The 12,227-nt window shown below is 44.8% G+C and overlaps 1 protein-coding gene across 1 annotated transcript in view; it reads right to left on the reverse strand.

The window, feature by feature from the left end:
- The window catches only part of LOC134459363 (WD repeat-containing protein 70), a 131,225-nt gene that overhangs the window by 49,301 nt on the left and 69,697 nt on the right, over nucleotides 1-12,227 (reverse strand). The gene's annotated exons all lie outside the window — the stretch shown is intronic.

Raw genomic sequence — 12,227 nt, forward strand, 5'->3', positions numbered from 1 at the left:
ACTGCTCTTAACAAACCCGCACACGCGTACACACACACACGCACTCACTCACGACACATACGTGCACGCACACACGCGCGCGCGCACGCACGCACGCACGCACGCACGCACGCACGCACGCACTCTTCCAGTCATCGCCCTGAGTGGATGTGCTCCATCTGGCTTAGCTTTATGGGGGGTGATGACACCCGCAGCACTCCATCAGTGGGGTACCTGCTGGTAGCCACACACCGTCAAAATCCAATCATGCGGGCTGGCATCACAACCATGGCTTTAGAAAAAAAAGCTTGGGCACTCTGGGTAGGACTTCATGTGAACAGTCCCGTGTACAGGGTATCGTGTACAGGGCATCTACCATAAGTCACACGATATTGCAACATTATGTATTCATCAAGTACATAAAAGCTCTAAAAGAGGAGCTGGTTCAAAAAAAGTTGAGGGCCCTGCCGTGGCCAACCAGTAGAGCACTCGTCTGCCATGCGGCTGGCCCGGGTTCGATTCCCGGCCCGGGTCATTTGCCTACCCCTCTCCGTCTATCTCCCCATTTGTTTCCTGTGCTGTCATCAATAAAGTCGTAAAAGACCAAAAACATTTTTTTTTTTTTAATGATGGTTGAGAACCACTGGCTTAGAGTATATAGCGCATACCTGATGCTACACAAATAACACTACACTGATACAGATGATCAGGGACAATGTAAAAATAGAACTGTACAGTTACGTGGATGTCAGTGAAAATGAAAGTATGCAGTTGTATAGACAATGCCACAGTACTTCAAATATCCATCGTCACTATAGGTATGATCTTAGAAAGATAAAGCAAAAAAAAAATGTATTCCCTTTTATTTATGGACAAACTTGACTAAATCCTAAGTGTTCTTGCCCAGTGTTTGCAGCGCTGTATGTGTGGGTTGTTAAGTGAACCAACTTGCACTCATGGAAAAAAAACAAGTGATGCAGATAGTTACTAGGCTAAAGTTGGCTTACAACACACTTGACATTGCCTCAGTGCAGCATTTTGCATCTTGAAAAGGCCATTTGCAAAGCATGTGCGTTCACCCCCATCTTGCCTCCGCACATGCAGCAGCACTGACAGACAGGTGGAGTATAAACCTAGCTTAGCGTGGCTGCTCCCATCTTTCAGCACGGCCTCAATAAAAGCAGCACTTCCCGGCCTGGACACATGCCAAGCTAACAGGGTCTAACAGGGTCTAACAGGGTCTAACAGGGTCTAACAGGGTCTCTCTAAAGTGAGCTCCGGGATGAAGATGTTCCACTAACACCCTCTCTCTGGCTGTAAAAAGAAAAAAAAGAGAGAAATCGATGCACGTTGACTGTTAAGTGCACACAAACAGAGGAGTCATGTGAGAGAGGACACACGTGTGGCCCAAGTGGAGGACATGATGGGGACCATTAGAGAGAGAGAGAGAGAGAGAGAGAGAGAGAGAGAGAGAGAGAGAGAGAGAGAGAGAGAGAGAGAGAGAGAGAGAGAGAGAGAGAGAGAGAGAGACGACTGTGGGAGGGAGAGAGTGGAATACTGGCCATAGAGAGAGAATGAGAGATGTAAAGGGTATGAAGGGTGGGGGGGAGAGGGGAAAGGAGAGAGAAGAAGAGAGATGGACAGAGTGAGTGGAAGAGTGAGCATAAAGAGAGGGAACCAGGGCTCTAAATTAACGCCCGCCAACCGGCCAAATGCGGGTGAAATATAATTTTGGCTAGTAGAAACAAATCATCCACTAGCCAAATTGGCCGGTAGCGCGCGCCCAACTGAACGTTAAACAGCTGCCCGTCTGATGAACGTTAAAACGCCAAGATTGCCTACATTACCCATGAACACTACCGTCATGATGTAGCCCACACCCACTGGCTGGCTGCCCGTTAATCACAATAACGCAGCCTCACATCCATTGGCTGCGTGTTTGAAGCCCTCGCTGGAACTAGTGTTGATCAAATAAATACTTTCAATAAGCAGACGAGCGCGGATTACTTCGGTCTTGTAGGATTTGGACGGGTGAAAAAGAATGTGGCAGTGTTTAGAGCAAGGTTATGTGTCGGTGAGTGTAAGTAGTGAAGTGAAAAGTGAAAGAAGTGAAAGTGTGTGTGTGTGTGTGTGTGTGTGTGTGTGTATGTGTGTGTGTGTGTATATATATGTGTGTGTGTGTAAGTAATAGTAACTGTAATAGTGACGGTGAAATGGAGTGGTGGTGGAGCGAAAAATGGCGTAAGCAGAAGAGCAGGACAGTTGTCTGTCAGAATAGTGTCAGCGTTGCTGTCAGAAGTCGTCTGACATTTGTGAGGTCCTGGCAACTAAATACGATGGAGTTGACGTTTCCTAATAACAGCCACGCCATCGCAAAGACCCTGCCCGATTTTGACATGGATGTACGAGTAAGTGAGGATGGGAGGGAGGGGAGGCAGGGAGAGAGAGAGAGGGGGGGAGGGAGAGAGAGAGAGAGAGAGGGGGAGAGAGAGAAAGAGAAAGAGAAAGAGAGAGAGAGAGAGAGAGAGAGAGAGAGAGAGAGAGAGAGAGAGAGAGAGAGAGAGAAAGCGAGAGAGAGAGAGAGAGAAAGCGAGAGAGAGAGAGAGAGAGAGAGAGAGAGAGAGAGAGAAAGCGAGAGAGCTTGACGGACCATATATTGGGAACCTCCGTTTAAAAGCCAGATGTGCACTGGAAGAGGTGTGGAAGTGCCAATAAAAATGGATTCTGCTTCTAGGTAGAGTAAGCACAAGCACTGTAATTACAGGTTAAATGGGGACATCGGAGTAGGACAATAGGGCATATTGTGTGTGTGTGTGTGTGTGTGTGTGTGTGTGTGTGTGTGTGTGTGTGTGTGTGTGTGTGTGTGTGTGTGTGTGTGTGTGTGTGTGTGTGTGTGTGTGTGTGTGTGTGTGTGTGTAAACTAGGACTTGTGCAAAATCCTAAAAGTTGTGCACATCCACAAAGGCAGTAACCCCTGCTCGCCACCTACGTACGTGCAGTAACTACGCCAACATTGAAACTGAGAACAAATCCGTTTCAAAGCTTTGGTATTCGGTATTAGTTACTGCACTGTACTGACACTGTACTGACATTGCAATATCTCTAAAAAATAAAAAAGGACACAATTGGACCATCAGGCCTTATCACAAGACAAAGGAGGTGTAAAGAAGACCATTTTCAGTCTAAGTCTGCACATTGGCATAGTGGCTGTCGCCGTTTTCCATATCACAAACCAATGCACCTTTAAATTAATGTTTCGACAGCATTATGTACATTGTTCCCAGCCAAGACGTAGCACAAAACAAGATGTACCAATAACTGCACCTCAAAGTCTCTGTGGCATTGTACCCTGAACCACAGTTCTACTTATAGGTTACTCCGTAAGTCACTACACCAGCGAGGACAGGAGTTTTGTGTAAACACCACGTCATGTCAGTTAAGTCGTTTTCAGGGAGGGGGGTGGGAGAAAACAAGAGGAAATCCATCATGTTAAAGTTTCTTTTTTTTCGCTCGCCTTCTCACCCTCTCCACGGACCCCCCTGTACGTGCCTCTACCTGCGTGAAGTGCTGCCAGAAAAAAAAAGTTTTCCGATAAATCTCTTCAAGCTTTTAGCGAGTAAGGGAAAGGGACAGATGTATGAGACGAGGATAGAAGAGTCTAGTAGACTCTATTTACGCCAGATCCTCCCCCTTTCCTTTGCTCTCATAGGCCTCTTTTGTACTAACAATGAGACAGGCAGATTGCAGCTTTTGACTGGAGTTTGGCTGCAGGTGGGGGGAAACAAGCAAACGGAGTCAGGGCTGCTCACAGCTTTTGCCAGACCCAGGAAAAAGTCACCAAAAAGTTCCGCTCCCAGTACATATAGCGTAATGAGGACCCAATTCTGAACCCCACACACTCCAACCCCCTGGCCGTTTCCCTGGACCTGGGACAACGAACACGTTTGTACGGGGACTCACTAATTTGACGCCCTTTCGGTACTGATGTCTTAAATCATACAACCCTAACCCTAACCCTAACCCTAACCCTAACTTAACCTTAACCCTAAACCTAACCTTAACCTTAACCATAAAACCTAACCCTAACCCTAACCCTAACCCTAACCCTAAAATCGCTTGTTTGAAATGTTTGATTACCATGTGATGTAAGACATCAGTACCGAAAGGACGTCAAACTAGTGGGCCCCGTTTGTACGGAGCGGTATATCTGTGCGGGGGATGGGGTGGAGCAGCTTGCACCGTTCAAGTATGTTCAGTGTGCAGTGTGCAGGGGCCAGGGGGGCAGGTCTGGATGACACCTCCCTCCCCCCCTGAGCACAGAGAGTCCTTCCCCCTTGTCATCCAGTGCTAAGCTTCTGCACGGGAAGAAAAAGACCTCTGGAAGTCACCTGAGCACATTGAGTCCTAGGGCTGGGCGGTTTTGGAAAAAATTAGCATCACGGTTTTCTTGATGAAAATTGATATCACGGTTTTCTTGATGAAAATTGATATCACGGTTTTCTGCACGGTTTTTTGATATGCGATGATTTCCCCCCAAATCTTAATCTTTCTGAGGAAAAGATCTCAAATTAAATGTTAAAATGAGATAAAATCATGAATTTAAATTAATCTCCATTTATATTTTATCATTTTTTCATTTCAATAATATTTTCTATAATTTATAGTTTATATTTCCCTATCCAACAAAGGGGAAAATGCAGCATTTCATAAAATAACCTAAAATCTTGACCAGGGTGTCATAGATTTTTCAAGGAAGAAGGGTTAAATGATTATAAGCAGCTGTTTTGGGCTTTTTTTCCAAGACAGCCCAAAACAGCTTATTTCGTTCTACACCTGGCAACACTAATGGCTTATTTGTCGTTCTACACCTGGCAACACATCCGGCGCGTTGCGCTGCCGCTGGACTGGACTAGCGAGTAAACAACAGTGGGACAGAAACGAAACAGACTGAAGACAGACACTGAAAACAAACGGATTTACTTGACATTGTGTGCATATTGTCTTTGAATTAAAGTCCAAATCCAACGTAGAAGGTATTTTGTCCGGTAGTTTGTGTCATATTGCGATGTGTTTCGCTCCTATTTTGCCCCCAAATCATTTCAAACAAATATAGCAATGTAGCAATGTATCTTGTCTGCCCATTGCATTTGAAAGCTAGGCTACTTTAGCTTATAAGCAGTCTTAACAGCACTGCGCACACAGTTGGGATGGTAATTAAATACAGTTAAGAATCAGATAACTGTTGTAGCCTGTTAACATAGCACCACATATAATTGCCTTTTATTTAACTTTGTGAGATCAAAGGTAGGCTAAATTAATTGAAATGTTTGTCATGATTCATCCATGCCATGTGTGTTCATCATGTTTCACTCTCACTAGCCTCTAGCGCGTAACCAATTATTTTATTAGTTCAATCAACATCTTACATTGTGGTGACATTCCCTAGTAGAACAGCAACAACAGTGGACTTAGCAGAGTTGAAATGAAGTGTCAGAGACTTATGAATTAGAAGAATCTTTGGAAGTGTGACACGGAGTATGAAGCTCACGCACATAACATAGTAGCAACAACAACAACAAAACCGTCTCTCATCAAAAAGAGACCCTTGTGTAGTGTAAACCGAGATCACGGTTTTTTAACCGTACACCGCCCAGCTCTATTGAGTCCCATAAGCTTCTACACGGGAAGAAAAACAGCTCTGGGGATGACTGGGGGTGATTTGCTGCGCGGGGGTGTGAACCACCAAATGGAGTGAAGTGGGTGTGTGGAATGGAGTAGGTGTAGAATACAGACGTGTGGGTGGAGTGTAATGGAGAGTTCACATGTAAGGTGTAATTGCGGCCCACCCAACCACACAAAGCGCTTCAGGCAGAAAGGTACACATTCAGACACACAAACACACTCTCACAAAAATGCAAACACACACGCACCAACTCTCTCTCTCTCACACGCACACATGAACACGCACGCAACAAGGTTGAGGACAGATGTTGTCTGTACTGTAAGTACACTAGTAACTACTTAGTAACTACTTTTTTGACCATGCAAGTTAAGGGCGTTTCATATAGTGAAGGCGGTACTGTAATGTGGTAGCGTAGTAAACTTGATCAACAGAATATTCTTTTTTGCCTAGTGGGTTGGTATAGCCTTGCACCATAAAGGTAGCCTGGCGACGCCATCCATGTACTCCACCCAAAGATTTTGGCTCCGCACATCGTCTGGCAAAAGCCTCGAGCTCGGTTCTCTCAGTGTTTCGCCAATAAGCAAACAGTTGAGAGTGGTGACGTAGAACTCACCCGCGAGCTCCGTTACTGATTGGTTAAGGTAACTATATTCACACTTTCGTTTTATTATTTGTATGCTTTTGCGACGCTATAAAGCAACAGACATGCTAATAAAGCACAATATGGAACTTCAATTAATTTAAATGATAGAGTAAGATGAGACCATCTCCCATCGACCACGGAGACGGATTTCTCGTGGCTACCATAAAGGCTAATCGTAGAATTAATGGATTAAGTAAGGGTTACCGTGGAATAGCAGCACGACAGAGAGAATCTTTAGACCCCGACGCGGAGCGGAGGGGTCTTGTTCTCTCTGAAGTGCTGCTATTCCACAAAGCGACCGACTCGCCGAAAGTTAACCCGCTTATTATATGGATATACTTAAATGATTCACACATGGCGGGGACATTTCTTTAGACCTAGGCCTATTTAATGTTAAGATTGTTGCTGCGCAAAACAAAACAGTGCCGTTGTGGAACACCGCTAGGAAACAGCTAGGTAGCCAGAACAACAGGTGTTGTCTATCACAGCAGCTGATTAAAGTGACAAAAGACCGGACCCCCTGCGGAGTGATATGAAACATTCGCTTTAGCCACTGACTTGTATACAAGCCAGTGGCTTTAGCAGTGAACGTCTTGTTGCCATTGACAGCGGTAGCCAGGACAACGGGTGCTGTCTATCACAGCAGCTGATTAGAGTCTTGTTGAAAAGTCGCTTTAGCAGTGAAATGTCTTGTTGCCATCGACAGCGGTCTGTTATAGACCAACCCGTCCGTTATCGAAAAATAACAGACGTCCGAACGTTGGGGAGCCCCGTTGAAATGAATGGGGCATTCGACAGATGACGTCACAACCATATAATAATGTCCTATAATTACAACACTATGTGTAGTTTTGAATCTGTGTAGCAAGTCATTGACATGGGGTCAGCACGATGACAACACAGTTTAAACACGAACCGTTGGCTTCATAGCTTTGCCTACAGTGCAAGCCCAGACTAAACATTTCATATCACTTGCCAGGCTAATCCTTTCTTTAGACTGCATTCAGGTGTGTGACAATGTGACCGTTTTCATATGATGTGCCAGTTGGTGTGTATGAGAAAGTATTTGAAAATTAACAACCTCGAGAGGGAAACAGTATGTGAGAGACAGTCAGCAAAAAAGAAAGGTGACAGTGAGCAACACAGAGATTTGAGAGAGAGAGAGAGAGAGAGAGAGAGAGAGAGAGAGAGAGAGAGAGAGAGTAAGAGAGAGAGAGAGAGTAAGAGAGAGAGAGTGAGAGAGAGAGAGAGACAGAGACAGAGACAGAGAGAGAGAGTAAGAGAGAGAGAGAGAGAGTAAGAGAGAGAGAGAGAGAGAGTGAGAGTGAGAGTGAGAGTGAGAGTGAGAGAGAGAGAGACAGAGACAGAGAGAGAGAGAGAGAGAGAGACTGACACTGACAGAGTGAGTAAGCACTGTACGTGAGTGAGAAATATGAAGGTGAGTATGACAATGAATGACAGGGCAGAGAGTTGCTAAGCAAGCAAGAGAGAGAAATTAAACAGAGCAAGTGTGTCTATCAGTATGTGTGTGCGAAAGTGTGTAAGAGAGAGAGAGAGAGAGAGAGAGAGAGAGAGAGAGGGTGAGAGGGAGTGAAAGATTTGAAGCAAAAGAGAGATACAGTGTGTGTGTGTGTGTGTGTGTGTGTGTGTGTGTGTGTGTGTGTGTGTGTGTGTGTGTGTGTGTGTGTGTGTGTGTGTGTGTGTGTGTGTGTGTGTGTGTGTGTGTGAGCAAGCGAGAGTGACAGGTCTGTGAGCTACTGAGCTACTGTCAGCATTTCTTGCCACAGCAGGACACAGAAGTCATTTCCCTGCACTGACCAGATAAGACACATGCGCGCGCGCACACACACACGCGCACGCACGCACGCACGCGCACGCACGCACACACACACACACACACACACACGCGTACTTGCACTCACGCGCACACGCGCGCGCACGCACACACACCTTGAACACTCAGACACACACGTAAACACACACACCTTAAACACCCACTCTCTCTGACACACACCCACAAACACACACAAGATTAGTCCCTCATCCACCCACCACTTAATTTTACTATCTTGCTTCATTTCATTTCTCTCCCCGACCTCTCCTCCTCCTCCCTCCTTCCTCTCTCCCCATCCCTCTCTTTTACTCCTCTGCTATTTTGGGTTCGCTCTCATCGCCACACTTTAGGCTCTTTGCATGAGTCCTTCTCCCGAGTGCAGCCCTCTCAACCTCTGCACTGAGCTGCAACCCTCCTCCCATTTCTCTCTCCCTCTCTCTCTCTCTCTCTCTCTCTCTCTCTCTCTCTCTCTCTCTCTCTCTCTCTCTCTCTCTCTCTCTCTCTCTCTCTCTCTCTCTCTCTCTCTCTCTCTCTCTCCTCCATCTCCCTTTCTCATTCTGTCAATTGGATCCCCGTCTGAATCTCTCTCTCTCTTTGTCATTTTCTTTCTCCCTCTCTCCCCATCAGCCAGACTCAGCCCTCTCCCTTTCTCGATCAGCATCTTTCTCCCTCTCCTCTGTCACTCCCTCTCTTCATTTCTCTTCCTCAATTTCAGCCGCTCTACTGTAAGTATCCCCCTCCCTCCCTGCCATCACTGACCTCCCTCTCCATTTCTTTCTCACTCACTTCCTCACATGCCCCCCATCTCCCCTATCAGTATGGCTCCTCTCCCTGGGTCACTAATGGGGCCTGATGGTCCTCAGTGAGGGGGCCTGATGGTCCTCAGTGAGGGGGCCTGATGGTCCTCAGTGAGGGGGCCTGATGGTCCTCAGTGAGGGGGCCTGATGGTCCTCAGTGAGGGGCCCTGGAGTCATCAACAGCCCCCCCCCCCCGGTCTGTCTGGAACATGACTAAGCAGAAACTAGCAGGCTCACTCTCTCTGGAACATGGCTAAGCACAATCTAACAACGTGCGCGTGTGTGTGCGTGCGTGTGAGAGTGCATGCGTGCAATCAAGAATGTGTGCTTGTGCATGTGTGTTTGGGTGGTGTGTTACAATGTATTAGCGTCTACTGGGAGAGTTGATCGAATGGTCGTAATATTTAACAGGTGCCGGAGAGCAACAGCGCTGGCAAAAATGTGAAAACGAGTGAAGAATGTATTTTTTCCCCTCCTGCTCCCATGTGTTGTTTAATAAATGATCATAATGTTTGCACACTCGGCCTGAAAGCAATTCACTGACCGTAGTAAGTGATTTAATATATTTTCTCTTCGCCTGAGGGAGGAGAGGCCATGTAAAAAACAAAAAAGGGTGGGGGTGTATTCAGGTAATGCTGATTTCAATCACTGGAACAGCCAGAAAGCTGACTTTACTTTTCTAAACTTTCTGATCAGTGCTTTCTAATCTGTATGACAAGTGAGATTTATTTTTCCACAGCCTGGACATCTGTGTGACTGGAGAAAGAATTCATTTTTTGGTTGATGTAATATATCCTTACAAATGGATAGAGCAATAGAAACATTTCAAACATTTGTAATCCTCCTTTTTCAAATGATACGAGGGGTAAGGTTGAGCATAGTGCTTGAAAAATTGACCAAACCACTTTTTGGTGTGTTAAAAATGCAGAGTAGGTAGCACAGAAACAAAACATTACTTAACTGGTCTTCAATCGGGAATGTGTCCAAAGCCTCCATTTAGACTTAACAGTCTGTAGCCCTGTGTACACCAAGCGCAAACTACGCGACCTGAGCGGTGGAAGTCATTATTTCTCTATGGAGGGAAGGCGAATAAAGCTACCAGAGCGAATTCGCCAGGAGCGAAGCCAACTGAGCAACCAGAGCGAATTTAAACTCAAGCTAATCGTGAAGCAAATCGCTATGAGTGACGCGGTTTGTCGAGAACCAATTGGAACGTTCATATCGACGAATGTCCCAGGCTGTCGAGACAGAGCCGTGATGTGATTAGCTGAATCAAACATGTCCAGAGCAGTGTTAATTTCGTGACAAAATATTTTCGTCATAATTATCGTTAACGATTGTTTTTCCCCTGACGACAATAAAACGATGACGAAAAAAAAACAGCTTGCGTTTGTACGAAAAATATAACGATATTGATTTATATTTTCGTCAAAAAATAAAAATGTAACTACAATACCACCGGAGACGAAAACCAATAGGAAGCATTTTTGTTAATATGTCACTGAAACATTGAAAAAGAATTGCCTGATATTTTGCAAGTCGCGACCCTCATCTGCTCCTCGTGCGTCTCCCTCCTCCCCTCTCACACACACACGCAGGTAGCCTACAGTGACAGGCAGCGTCGGTGCCGTGCCCCTTTTTAACAGCACTAGCCTACTTTTCAGTGCAATGCCAGTTGGAAAAATATTGTTGCCCATTTATCCATGACGAAGAAGTTTATGCAGTCATGAAATAGCGGTGCTGTCGCACAGCAACCATCTTTCTTTAACAATGCATTTTTTTGCGGAATTTATCCATTTTCATTAACCTGCTACCCGACGGTCGTTGTCTGATCTTTTTTCAATGTTCGCTAATGTTTGTAATTTAAGGGTCTATGCGTAGGCACAAGCCTTCTGATAAGAATCACTGCCGATCGCAAAGGATTCGGAAGTGTGGAGTTTTGCGACTTGTTTCAGTCAAGGACACTGACATAGGAAGTGAACGGCCCTTCCACGCTTCCACATAGGCGTTATTGCAATAACGTCTTGCGAATGCATGCAGCCATGCACACAACCATGTCAACGAGAGCGCGTATGCCATCACAACTTTGCATCAAGCAAATAATATGCAACAGCTTGCAATACGCGCACGAGAGAGAGAGGTCTTCCAACAGGTGCCATTAACGCTTGCACAGGCTACAGTAACCTGGCTACTGTACCCCGCGATGCTCTTGATTACTGGCCTATACCCACAAGTACTTTTTTCATAACGTGCAGTCCCGTTTCCCCCGATGTCGTTCTAAAATATCGACAGAAATTTATGAGTGTCGCTGCCATCATTTTTTTACACAATGGACACATCGCTCTGGCAGTTTTTGACAATATTTTATGATTACTATAGGCCCTATGTCATTTTAATCATTGATTTCCCCAAATGGTATTTTAGTTTGACAATTTTATAGAGAAGTCTAGACAAGAGGAAATGAATGTAGGCTAATAGCCTATTTTAGTTGACTAAAATTATTTTAGATTTCGTCGACTAAAATTGTATGAATTTTAGTCAACTAAAACTAGACTAAAACAAAAATGATTTAGATGACTAAATTGTGACTAAAACTAAATTACATTTTCATCAAGACACTAAAACTAAAACTAAATTAAACATTTCTGTCAAAATTAACACTGGTCCAGAGCGAATAAAGAGAATTCAAGGCGAAACTTCAACCACCCCAGTTACCTTGGGTTGTGTAGGTAGCGCCTGGTGTACACAGGGCATTAAGCATCCGGCCACCTCAATGGCATTACACACACAATGTAGAACATGGATCATATTTGATGCTTTCTGATCCTTAGGCTTAAGATACTTAGTGCTGAAATGGTGAAGCACCCATTATCTATATTATGAACTTTCAAGGTCCATCCCCAAATAAAGTATATGCCTGTAAGTTTAAGAGGATGGGTCTATCCCACTATCACCAACATCTGTTGTCTTATCTAGTGTCATCTGACATCATACTTGAGTGTGACAAATGTATTTAGCCAAGTCCTTTTTAAAAATATATGTAGGGCTAGGGCTGCACGATTATGGAAAAAAATCATAATCACGATTATTTTGGTCAAAATCATAATCACGATTATTGATTTTTGCAGATTTTTTTGAAAATTATAACAAGATGAAATATAACCAAGAATGAATTACATACAGGATGAGCAAAATAAAATGAATTGTAATAATTATGTAAAGGCAATAGCATGAAACTTAGAGTGGTGTTTCTGGCCAGAAATCTGTCCGCCTGTCCATGTTCTGGCTTCA

This window comes from Engraulis encrasicolus, chromosome 12, assembly GCF_034702125.1.
Source record: "Engraulis encrasicolus isolate BLACKSEA-1 chromosome 12, IST_EnEncr_1.0, whole genome shotgun sequence".
In the NCBI taxonomy this organism is placed as follows: Eukaryota; Metazoa; Chordata; class Actinopteri; order Clupeiformes; family Engraulidae; genus Engraulis; species Engraulis encrasicolus.